The sequence below is a fragment of the Lolium rigidum genome, chromosome 6 (genome assembly GCF_022539505.1).
Source record: "Lolium rigidum isolate FL_2022 chromosome 6, APGP_CSIRO_Lrig_0.1, whole genome shotgun sequence".
NCBI classification, from domain to species: Eukaryota; Viridiplantae; Streptophyta; class Magnoliopsida; order Poales; family Poaceae; genus Lolium; species Lolium rigidum.
The window spans coordinates 44,246,002-44,258,735 of NC_061513.1; the positions used below are offsets into that span (position 1 = coordinate 44,246,002).

The window sequence follows — 12,734 nt, forward strand, 5'->3', positions numbered from 1 at the left end:
ATCCTCTCATGCAACCCCGCAACCACAAAGCAAGAAGTCTCTTGTGTCCCCAACACACCTAATAGGTGCACTAGTTCGGCGAAGAGATAGTGAAATACAGGTGGTATGAATAAGTAGTAGCAACAGCACCTGTAAAAGTGCTTTGCCCAGACGAAGAAACAAGCAGTAGAGTAATGCAAGCAGTAGTAACGCAAGAAACAAAGAACAAGCAAACGTATAGCAGATTTAGGAACAAGGCCTAGGGATTAGACTTTCACTAGTGGACACTCTCAACATTGATCACATAACAGTAATAGATAAATGCATACTCTACACTTTTGTTGGATGATGAACACATTGCGTAGGATTACACGAACCCTCAATGCCGGAGTTAACAAGCTCCACAATAATGCTCATATTTTAGTAACCTTTAGTGTAAGATAGATCAAAAGACTAAACCAAGTACTAGCATAGCATGCACACCGTCACCTTCATGCATATGTAGGAGGAATAGATCACATCAATATTATCATAGCAATAGTTAACTTCGCAATCTACAAGAGATCATGATCATAGCATAAACCAAGTACTAACACGGTGCACACATCGTCACCTTTGCACACGTGCAGGAGGAATAAAACTACTTTAATAACATTGCTAGAGTAGCACATAGATAAATTGTGATACAAACACATTGCAATCATAAAGAGATATAAATAAGCACCTCACTATGCCATTCAACAAAGTGAATAAGTATTCTGTGAAATATAGCCTAAGAGACCCACACGGTGCACACACTCGTCACCTTTACACACGTGGGACAAGGAGTCTCCGGAGATCACATAAGTAAAACTCACTTGACTAGCATAATGACATCTAGATTACAAGCATCATCATATGAATCTCAATCATGTAAGGCAGCTCATGAGATTATTGTATTGAAGCACATAGGAGAGAGATGAACCACATAGCTACCGGTACAGCCCCGAGCCTCGATGGAGAACTACTCCCTCCTCATGGGAGCAAGCAGCGGTGATGAAGATGGCGGTGGAGATGGCAGCGGTGTCGATGGAGAAGCCTTCCGGGGCACTTCCCCGCTCCGGCAGGGTGCCGGAACGAGACTCCCGTCCCCGCATCTTGGCTTCGCGATGGCGGCGGCTCTGGAAGGTTTTCCGTATCGTGGTTTTTCCGTGTCGGGGCTTTCGCGGCGGAGGCTTTTATATAGGTGAAGAGGCGGCGCGAGGAGGGCCTAGGCGGGGTGGCCACACCGAGAAGGGCGGCGCGGCCGCGGGCCACAGGCCGCCGTGCCTATGGTCCGGGGGCCCCGGTGCCCCCCCTCCGGTCCTTCCCGGTGTCTCCGGATGCTTCCGGTGAAAATAGGAACACCGGGTCTTGATTTCGTCCGATTCGAGAATATTTCGCTACTAGGATTTCTGAAACCAAAAACGGCGGAAAACGAGGAACCGGCACTTCGGCATCTTGTTAATAGGTTAGTTTCGAGAAAGGAAGTGCTTACCGAATATGACATAAAGTGCGCATAAAACCATGTAGGTATCATCAATAATATGGCATAGAACATAAGAGGTTATCGATACGTCGGGAGACGTATCAAGCATCCCCAAGCTTAGTTCTGCGCGTCCCGAGCGAGGTAAAGCGATAACAAAGATAATTTACTGAAGTGATATGCCATCATAACCTTGATCATACAATGATATAACCTTGTTATTAATAACATCCAATGTTCATGATTATGAAACTAATCATCCATTAATCAACAAGCTAGTTAAGAGGCATACTAGGGACTCTTTGTTGTTTACATATGGGCAGCGCTAGGAATCGGCTCCCGATTTTTTGCTTCCCATCGGACCAACGTTTAGCCGTAGGATATGAAGGAGCTTCGCCGTAGGATTTCAGCCAGGGCCGCGCGGCTGTTTCCGTGAATCCAGGATCGACGATTGCACGCTTCCTTTTTCTAAAAACTGCTCCCGAAAACTGCTCCTAGACACGACTGCATGCTTCCTTTCTAAAAACTGCTACCGAAAACAGCTCCCATAAACTGCTCCCGTAACTCACGTAAGAGGTTAACGTCTCGTGCATTTCTTCCTTATCATAGTTGCTTCTTCACCAGAAAAAAGATGAAAAAAACGGACACATGAGATTGAGTTTCATGAAAAGTTTATGTGAAGCACAATTGTTTTATGCAAGAAGCATGCCATTATTTCACCAGTAGCGCTGTAATTTTTGATGATGTAGCAAGTGGCATCATTTTTTTTTTGGCTTCTGGAGCAGTTAAATTGGTAAAAGGAAGCACATGCATGTGAAGCTACTATAATCCATGGTCTGGGACGGAAGCAAAGTAGGAATTTGGGAAGCACATCCTTGTAGATTCCATGGTCTGGGAGACTGGGACGGAAGCAACATAGAATCTAAGGTCTGGCAAGGAAGCAACGTAGAAGCCATGGTCTGGGAAGGAAGCATCATCGAATCCATGATCTGGGAAGGAAGCTTCGTGTGGTCTGCTGTAGAGGCGGAGGCGGTCGGCGTCATGCAGCGATCTCGGCGGCGAAGCACATCCTTGTGCTCGATGCGTACGCCAAGATTGATCGCCACAAGCTCGCCGACCAGAACCATGAATCAAAATGACCGTGCTCACCCTCGCCAGGAGTCCAGGACGCGACACGCTCCTGGCTGCACTTCCGTCTGCCGCCACACATGAATCAAACAGAATGCACACACTTAGATGTGGATTCTGGTGGAGCAGCACGCTGCGTGTTGGATGGGAGGGTCTGGCGCGTTGGAGAACAATGGCAGCATGAGGAGGAAAGCATGGCTGGCTCTTTGGTGGAGAAGCAATCTCGCGTGCATGTGGGCATGATGCGGCATCAGGGGGACTGTTTCTTCTTTGTTTATTTGAACGGTGGAAGCAACCTGGTGAGGGCCGTGCGATGGTATGCACATGAACGGCCACCGATCGGTCCGATGAATCGACTCCCATCGGGCTGCGATGTGGAGTGTTTACCTTTACATATCACACATGTATCAATGTTTCGGTTAATACAATTATAGCATGGTATATAAACATTTATCATAAACATAAGATATATAATAACCACTTTATTATTGCCTCTTGGGCATATCTCCAACACAGTGGTGTCTCGGAGACGGACGCAGTGTGATGGACGCGCGCAGGATGGTGGTGTCGTCTGGCGCCGTAGCATCGATGGCAGGCCTGGCAAGGTCAATGCGATGATCCCTCTTGGAGACGAGTTCGAGGAAGACGACGGTAGCGATTTCTGCGGCGTGTGCAATGGCGTGCGTTGAGGATCTGCTTGACTGGTTGTGCTTCTCACCCGCCAATGGGCGGCTTGGGAAAGCACTCGGTTTTAGATGATGTGTGTTGGTGTATTGTCAGGGTAATGGTCCTGTTCATGGTCGCCCCCTTCATCACTTTTGTAGGTATAGCGAGTTGTCGCTGGAAATGTGGCTTCGAGTTCATCTTTGTATCTTCCTTCTAAGGCTTTGTGAATATTCTAATAAAGAAAAGATGTGTCCATCTTTTAGATGCAGAGGCTGAGACTATGCTCCCATTTCGGAAAAAAAATCACATATAGTTATATTTTCGGATGAAACTCTATAGATGCACAAGATACAGCACAACGTAGGTTCATAATTCTCCGAAGACTCTAGGTCATAGAAAGAGCATTGGTGGATAATACAGTTGTGAGTTTTTTTATTCTGTTTCCACCGAATTACACTCAGATTCATGTTCTGCAAAGGGGAAGCAACATCACATGCATGTCAAACTCTTGACAAGTAAGCGCATTTTCTCCAACAACCTTAACCTGCATCAAGGGTGTACAGGTTTACGCCACTTGACGGACTCACGGCACCGGACGGGCACCGTCCATGTGAGGTTCCCGGCCACCCTCTTCCTCTCCTCCGGCGCCATGGCCGTGTACCTCTTCCAGTCAGCCGCCATATCCGTAAGGTCGTGCACTTTGTTGTCCACGCGGACGCAGCAGTCGGCGTGCATGGTGCAGGCGGTGCTGAGGTCGTCGTGGTACTCGCAGAACCCACCGAAGTAGGCCGTGTCAAGGGGCTCGATCGTGACGCCGAGCTTCGCCACCAGCTCTCGCTTGATCTTTTCGAACACCTGCTGGTCGTGCGCGCGAGGGAACCTCACCCGTGCCGCGCGCCAGTACCGGAGCACGGCCACGTTCCTGCTCGTCGCCTTCATGTAGTAGAGCCCCGTGTTGATCGGGTTGTCCAGCGGGTGCGCCCGCGCCGGCGAGAAGTCGTCGGAGGACACGCTCATGTCCGCGTACACCGGGATCCGCCGCAACGGGTTCCGAAGCACTATCATGTCAGCATCCTACATGCAATGCAAGCAAGATGGATCGATCGACCGCTAACAATCACCGTGAACTCCATGGAGTACGTGTTAGAATTAGTAGGACTGCTCATGATTTAACTCGATCTTACGTACGGTGAAGAGGAAGTTGTAGCCGAGCTCGAGGACGCGCTGCTGAAGGGATAGCTTGGTCCAGACGAGCTCGAGGTACTGCTTGGACATCAGGGACGGAGCCATGAATGAACTATAAGGGGAGGAATCTTATTATGAGGGGGCAGAACTAGCTAAAATCATGTAAATATGGAGCTATTATGGCTTGTGTTCAAAGGAAAATCATGAGCATAGGAGGGGTTGCCCCCCCCCCCCCCCTTGTCCCCCTTGTCTCCGTCCGTGTTGGACATGAACCGTGTAGCAGAGCTGAGGTTGGCGGCGGTCACGTTTTCTAGGAGGTAGCAGTGAGGGTGCACGGAGACGCAACGACGGAGGCCGGCAGGGTCGAGGGCGATCACAGGAGGTGCGCTGTGTCCTTGCCGTTTTTGAAGCTCTCGAGGTAGATATCGAGGAGCGAGCCCGGCCGCGCCCACGCCTCATTCACCGACGTGAGGATCACCGTCCGGTCCTCCATCGCCACCCTCGGCAACAGCTCGGCTAGGCCTGGAAATTTCTCCTACGTGCCGAATGAGACTTCTTCAGAAATATGTATCGTTTCTCTCAAAGATACAATAATGTTGGTTGCGTGAAAACCCATTTGAGTATATAAATGTCACACAAATGGTTCAGTTCTGCCCCTTCTTCTCTAAAAATTGGTTTATGCCCCGTTCTAATTCGGTCCATTTAGCAACGTGTTACCAATGGCATGCCACATGCACATGCATATTATGTTCTATATATATAGGGAAAAGTTCAGTCTGAACCATAAAATTTAGTGCCGACTCACTGAATCGTCCATGTTAAAGTTTCTACAACCGTTTATCCTAGGCGAGTGCCTATTGAATGAAGGGGAAAAAAAGGAACTTCATCTTTCAGTCAATCACGAACACTTTTAGATCCTCATATCATGGTCGTTCTCTTGTATGGAGGAATGATTGACTGAAACTTCAGAAGCTTTCAGGTGATCGTCCATTTCTGTTAACCCATCAACCCTAGAGTTTCGTGGTTGTTGACAAAATCTGATACTTTTTCGGCCAAATCAATGTATTCCTTTTTAGTACTTCTTCTCTCATAGTTTATTAGACGTGCGCGTACCCCTAGGCCGAAAATTTGATCAAGTTAGCATTAGTTATACGGAGTATGTTATAAAAATTATATCATTAGAAAGTTTAGATATTCTATTTTCTAATAATATAATTTAAATTATATAGTCAAATTGGTGACCTAGGGATACGGGAAGACTAGTGGGAGTAGCAAAAAAAGGTTAATTTCCCCTATAAAACTATGTGGACCCTCAAGCTTCCTTTGAGGATCAAAGTCTTTTGCTGGTTGGTAATTAAGAATAGAATCCTAACTAAAGAGAACCTTAAGAAGAAAGGGTGGAAGAAAGTGAAACTGTGTTAGTTCTGTGATGATTACAAAACTCAGGAATACATGTTCTTCTTGTGCCCTCTAGCGAAATATATTTGGAACCTGGTTAGTGTTTCTTTAGGGATTAGTAAGTTATCCGAATGCTTTGCTGATCTATATAGAGATTGATTCAACATGCATTCGAGCCGAGATAGGAAGGCTGCAATTGTAGGATTCCGTGGCGGTTGTATGGGTTATTTGGAAAACAAGAAACAAATCTTGTTTTCAAAAAATTCGCCCTAGATACCCCACAAGTGTTATTACTCTTGTTTGTCATTTTATTAACACTTGGTCGAAATTGCAGAAAAACAGGCTGCAAAAGTTAGGCTAGAAAGATGACGCATGTGGCGCAGGAGGTCTTCGGGTAGAATCACAGATGGAATCATGTGAGGAGGAGGATTACCACCTAGTTTGGTTTCTGCAACAACTTCCTGAAGACAAAGTTGCAACATCATCATCTATCGTCGTTTTTCTTAGCTATCATTCTCTGTAGTGGTGTGTAGCCTAAAAGCCAGTAATTTCGGTTCAAGTACCTAGCCTCTGGTTTATTGCTTGGATGGTTAGGCTTCCTTGCGGCCTCTTTTCAGTTTCAAGTTGAATAGATAAGCAGGTTTTGTCCTGATTTTTATTTTGAAGTTAGTTCTTTGAACCACGTAAATATTCTGAGTGACTTCAGTTTCTAATGAAACTGGGGTCCCTTGTGTGGTTCTTTTCTCAAAAAAAAAAATCAACCCTAATTTTTTTTTGTATTTTTATGCTCTTAGCCGGTTAGCCCTAGCTGGGGCATGCAGAACCAAGCAAAAAAAAAAAAAAATCTGGGAGAAGCACCGTTGTACGTGTACCCCCACAAGCCCCCGGAGACGCTGTCGCCAACCCGATCGGTCGCCAAGGCGAAGAGGAGGATCGTGGGCAGAGCTGCCCCGAGGAGGAACGACAACGCTCGCTGGCTGTTCAGCTACAGGCTACCCTCCTTGCTCCCTGTCCCGATCTTTCGAATGGAAAGAATGAACCAGGGGCCGGAGGAGGCAAAGGGGCCGGGTTAGTTGGCCGGATGAAGACCGATCAATCGAGAAGCTAACACTGTTATATTGTCGACTGGATCTTAATACCAAGAGGGTAAACGATCACGTCACGTGATTAGCAAGCCAAATACGACGATAAGTTATGTTTTGGATGAGGGGATGTGTGTTTGTTTAGCAGGATTGTCAACGGGCGTGTATATCAATGTGAAGTTGATTTCTACACTCCAGGCCTCCAGCTACACGGGGCTACTTTTACTTGCTGAGAGCATTTCCAGTCGCGTTCCTCAAAGCGTCCCTCAAAGCAATTTGGGGCGCGCCGGAGCAAAAAACGGTTCCAGCTGCGTCGTCCAAAGCCTAATTTTGTTCGGCGCGCCCCGATATGGTGTCCGGCGTCCCGAGCCCGTCCCCGCCTCCGGACACAACGAAAAGCGAGGCGAAGCGACGCGGGCCCGACGAGTCAGCGACTCATTCAAGTTTGGACCTAACCGTCGCCTACCTCGCGGCGGAAGTTATTCGCGCGCAGTGACACACGACGACATCAGCGTGGCAGGAGGAGGCGCTGGCGGACACCATTGCGGCGTTCGACGCCTCCACGGAAGAGGAGGCGCGGTGGCGGGGGACGGAGGAGATGAGCCGGAGGTGGGATGATGAGCGTCGGCACCAGCGCGAGGAGCGGGATGCGCAGTACCATGAACGGCGGGTGGCGATCGAGCGCCTGCGGTGGGAGTCGCTCGAGCGCCAGCAGCAGCTGGCGGCGGAGGAGCGTCAGCAGCGGGAGGCGGCACTGACGGCAACGGAGACGGCCTGGAGGAGGCGGGCGGACGAGTTGGCGGCGGCGATGATGGAGGCCCCAACGGATGAGGAGGAGGCGCAAATGGAGGAGGAGGAGGCCGAGGCGGAGGAGGAGGAGGAGACCGGGGTGGAGGAGGACGACGACATCGAGTTCGCGTGGTCCGACGACGACGGGCCGCACCCGGACGAGACGGCAGATCAGCAATGCGCGCTCGTCGAGTCCTTCGTGTCGGAGAAGAAGCTCCAGGACGACGCCCGTGACCGCGAAGAGGCGCAGATTCATCGCGCCGTCGAGCTCTCCCTCCAGGCGGCGCAGCAGGGGAGGGCGGACGTCGACCCGCTGTTGGAGCAGCGGCGTCTGGCCACCGCCCTATGCACGGAGAGGCGGCGCACGCAGCAAGAGCTGCGTCGGAGGGGAGGCGACGACGGGGCCGTCGAACGCACCGCCGGTTTAGATGAAATCTAGCTTTTTTCATTCAAACTTTGTAATATATAATCAAATTTGAATGAAAAACATTTATTTTCGTGCACCAATATTCATTTAGGGAGGGACGCGACTGGGGAGCGACGTCCCCCAAACGCATCACGAACAATCCGGCGCGGTTTGAGGGACGCTTTGGGGAACGCGACTGTAGATGCTCTGACTATCCAAGCGAGAGAGAAGACGAGTACCGAGTACGCACGCCACGCACGTAGTATATATGAAAGACTTTTTTGTCAAGATAAAAGTGCGTGTTTGGTAGTGTGCCCTTATTTTGGAGCTTCTTGTAACGAGCTCGGAGCCAATTTTGATGTTTTGTTCGGTAGTTCGGGTTGCATCTAGGATATCTAAGTACCGTTTTATTTGGTTGCGCTATGTTTTTCTTAGCATCACCCTTTTGGCATTATAGTGACCTTACCTCATCCATCACAAGTATCACCATGTCGCCGTTGAGGAAGCCGGACATCATCATGACACCGCTGTCGATGCTGGCAAGCCATGATTGCACCCATCACAAGCATCAGCACGTCGCCATCCACGAAGATGGACACCACCATGATGTCGATGTTCACGTCGGCATGCCACGAGGCGCGCCAAAAATACCACATGGTGATCTTATCTTTCACCTCTCACCTACCACAACTATCGCCATGTCGCCGCCGATGCCAGCGCGCAGAAATAACACCATGCCGATGTGGTCCACGCCGGCATATCATGATGGCACTCGAAAATACCACCATGTCGCCGCCAACGAGGGTTCTTTGTTTCTTACCACCATGGATTACCATCTCTCCTATCATCACTTACTCACCGTCCACGAAATCGAACACAAAGGCTTACCACGACTACGTTTGAAAATACCCAACGACGATAACGGTGGCTACCACCATGGATTATGACCGGTCAGCTCTCACCTAACATGACCATGGCGCCGTCTACGAAATTGGGCACTAGATATACCACGACGAAACATGAAAATACCACCATGACGCTGCCAACAATGACGGTGGTACCACCATGGATTAGGCTCCCACCTCTCACCTACCATGACCATGTCCACTGGTGGACCTATGTGAGGCAAAACCGGACCATGGCCGGCCCAGCCCGAGAGCGGAAAAAATGATGCCTATATCTCCATGTCTAAAGCCCAGAAACTCAGCCCAATCAACACGACAGCAGGCTGATTCGGTCGCGATTCAGTTCGTCGCCTGCTGCCCTGCTTTGCTTCCTGTTCCACTGCTCGTGCACGACGCATCTGATGCAGACCTGCCGCCGATGGCTGCGCGGCGGAGGTAGCAGCCGGACCGTCGGAGCAACTCGACCTGGCGGCCGTCCAGCACGGAGCCCAGGCAGACAGGCCCCAAACCTTACCATGTCCGCACGCAAACAAGCCCTAGGCACTAGGCAGCAGACGCAGGCCAGCAGGGGCCAGACAGCTAGCAGCGGCGGCGTTCCGGCACAGCAAGACAACCGCACAAGCTCCTCTCTGTTTTCCTGCTCAACTTCTAGCTCGCGGCTGCTCCAATTCTCCCAGCCAAAGCGCACGGCAAATATGACAGGTCATTCAGTTTTCCCCAAGTCAGCGACATCATTTCATTTGCATCCTAAAATTATCTGTTAGCATCGATGGGATTTGGTTAACCATTTATTTTTTGGATACGAACCTATTTAACCATTTTGTGAAAAAGGTTTAAATGGTTAACCATTTTGTGAAAAAGGGTTTAAATGGTTAACCGTTGGTTATTAAGGTTCGAACCTTTTAATATCGTGCAATGGCCATTATGGCATATGAGAAATGGTCGCACGGCTCGTCGGCTCGTTTCTAAAGAAAAATCAGCATGGCCTTTGCTAAAAGTATTAACAATTTACAGGTAAATTCAAAATTTGACAGTCATGTGACACAAAATATGTATGAATCGACAGCAAAAAATTCCGACAAGACTAAGAACATCCAGACCTTGTTGCTATTACAATACTAGAGTTGACAGTAAGCATAGCGATAGGGACAAGCGATAGAAACAAAACAACACTGTCACCAACAATCTCTTTTATGGGTCTGAACTTAAACAGGATAAAAAAAAAACAGGCTAAACGTTTCAGCCATGTTCTCATTCTTAATTTGTCCTTAAAATGGAGTTGTTGCAGCTCTTCATCCGCGCCATCGTCAGTCTCCTTTGCAAAACCTTGAAAGACAGAGCATATTTTGTAAGGATTGCAGATATTAGGCAAATGTAACAACTTTATAGTATTAGCATATTCGGCCAGGCTGGTATATAGAAACGTGATACAATGAAGACATTTGTTCGGAATAGATTTTCATCAGTAAATAACCAACATGAAGTCAGTAAACTGGGCAGTAGGCTATCAAACAAACAGCGGAATGAATAAACTGGGCAGCAGTCTGTCAAACAAACAGGCTATAATCTGTCAAACAAACAGTGGAATGAACCATAGATGAATGGTAAAACCACCATGGTTCGTAGCAAAATAAGCTGAAAATTAGCTAGATTTGAAGAAAGATGCTATATTTGAAGAAACATAATCTTGCAGACAAATTTATAAAATATCCTTACCATGTGTTTGGGATTTGGTTTCAGCATGGTTCAGTTGCTGAAATGGAGAGACCTTCCTCACCAAGTATGTCATACACAGATGCTGTGCTAAGTCCAGGTGTACCTACATAGAAAAGAATAGAACAAGTGATACACTTGTAAACATGGTGTACAAAACAAATCTTGCAGACAAATTTATAAAATATGACAAGAATAGGAGAGTTCTCACTTGATGTACGAAACCAGTCTTGCATACAGATTAGAGCTTCAGCTGTGTCTGGGGTCAATCGGCTTCTAAAATCAGATATAACTCTACGCCCAGTGCTAAACGCCGATTCCGATGCAACAGTAGATGCTAAACTCTTCTGAAATCGGCTTCTGGCAGACGCTTTCCGCTCCGGTCACGGCGGACGAAAATGGTCGCTCATTGTCCGTTTGTGTTGCTTCGCTGGAGATGCCCTCAGTGGTTACCGCGACCAATGCTGCTACTATTTGAATAGGAAGTACAAAGCATGCAGGCATATATTGTTGTTATTGAATCCAACTTGAGAGGAAAAATTTACCGACCGTTCAATTTACACTCTAAAATGCTTATATAAATATCTTGCCTAGTCATATGTGAGAAACCATCTTAAAATATTTACATTACATCATCCGTACACTTTAGATATCTCTGGTGCGTGTGACATTAAGGATCGATACTAAAGACACGGACACCCACGAGCATATATTCGCGCACAAATATATACATATACACGGTATAAGCTATGAAGTTATGAAAAACTAATGCAATGCAATTTTTTTATATATATCACACGGTTTAAATTTATCATAACACAATTTTGTAAGGATATACATTACAACTATGTAACTAAGATCGATGCAATTAGTATTAGTGGCATTTGATGTGGTCAGGAGTGATACCTATTAGTAGATAAAAATTGTACTCGTTTAATATTGTTGTAAGATAAAGTAAATAAGCCATAATAATTTAATAAAGTTTAGTATAAATATATTTATTTTATTTTTCACTGGGTCCAAAATATGTTTAGGTCCGCCCTAGCAATAGGTCAAATCTTGTCGTAAAGAAAATTATTATGGCTTATAAATGATAGATAACAAGATCACCAATAAAAATATGTCTTTTATCAAGCTAGACTTTAGCCTGTATGCTCGGTGCGTGCTTATTTTGACTATAGCAAGTTGAGAACACAAGATGCCAAATTAGATTTAGAGAAGAAACACCGGTGCTTCGATTTGAATTTTGAACAAGCAAAGCTCGGTGTGGAATTGCAAGCAAGGGTAGGGGGCGAATTTATAAGCTTGAGTTGGGGCGGTGAGGTTCACGGAATGGGATCGATCCAGGTCGATGGGTGGCTCAGATGTGTGCTCGGGAGGTGACAATCCGTGGCATTACCCCGTCGACCAATCAGAAACAAGCGCTTCTGTTTGGTTTTTTGGCGCTTAAATAAAATTTGGCAGCATAAACGCATTTTAGGAGTTATCCGCTGTCCGGCTCTTCGCTGAGACTGGGTTCTAGAAAATGTGGAAGAAGCCTTGAAAAACCCTTTATTATTTTTAAAAAGTGGAAATCTTACTTTCAAAATTAAAAAATTTCAGGAAATATACAGAGGTACTTTAACAGCAAAAAAAACTAGGTACTCCTTACATATGTCTACCCTGCGCGTGCAATTTTTTCAGAGAAATCGGCCACTTTATTGATAATCACAACAAATCATTACAAAGAGTTTCCGGATACACTCGGGCATAAAGGTTCTCAAAACAGAAGAAATAAACTGCTCAGCCGAGCGAGCAAGAATGTGAGCCGATTCATTACAATGACGATGAACATAAATGATCGAAAGCGAAGAAAATCTAGTCTGGATTACCATGCTCACGATGCTCCGATCCAATTCCGGTGGCTGCCACCATTGGACCAGCAAAAGGCAGTCCGAGACTATCATGATCTTGTCGAAACCTTCACACCGGCAAGGGAT

General features: G+C 47.1%; 1 pseudogene; it reads right to left on the minus strand.

Moving 5' to 3' along the window:
• Positions 1-3,826: 3,826 nt before the first annotated feature.
• LOC124662536 lies at positions 3,827-8,873 on the minus strand (annotated as a pseudogene).
• Positions 8,874-12,734: the final 3,861 nt, after the last annotated feature.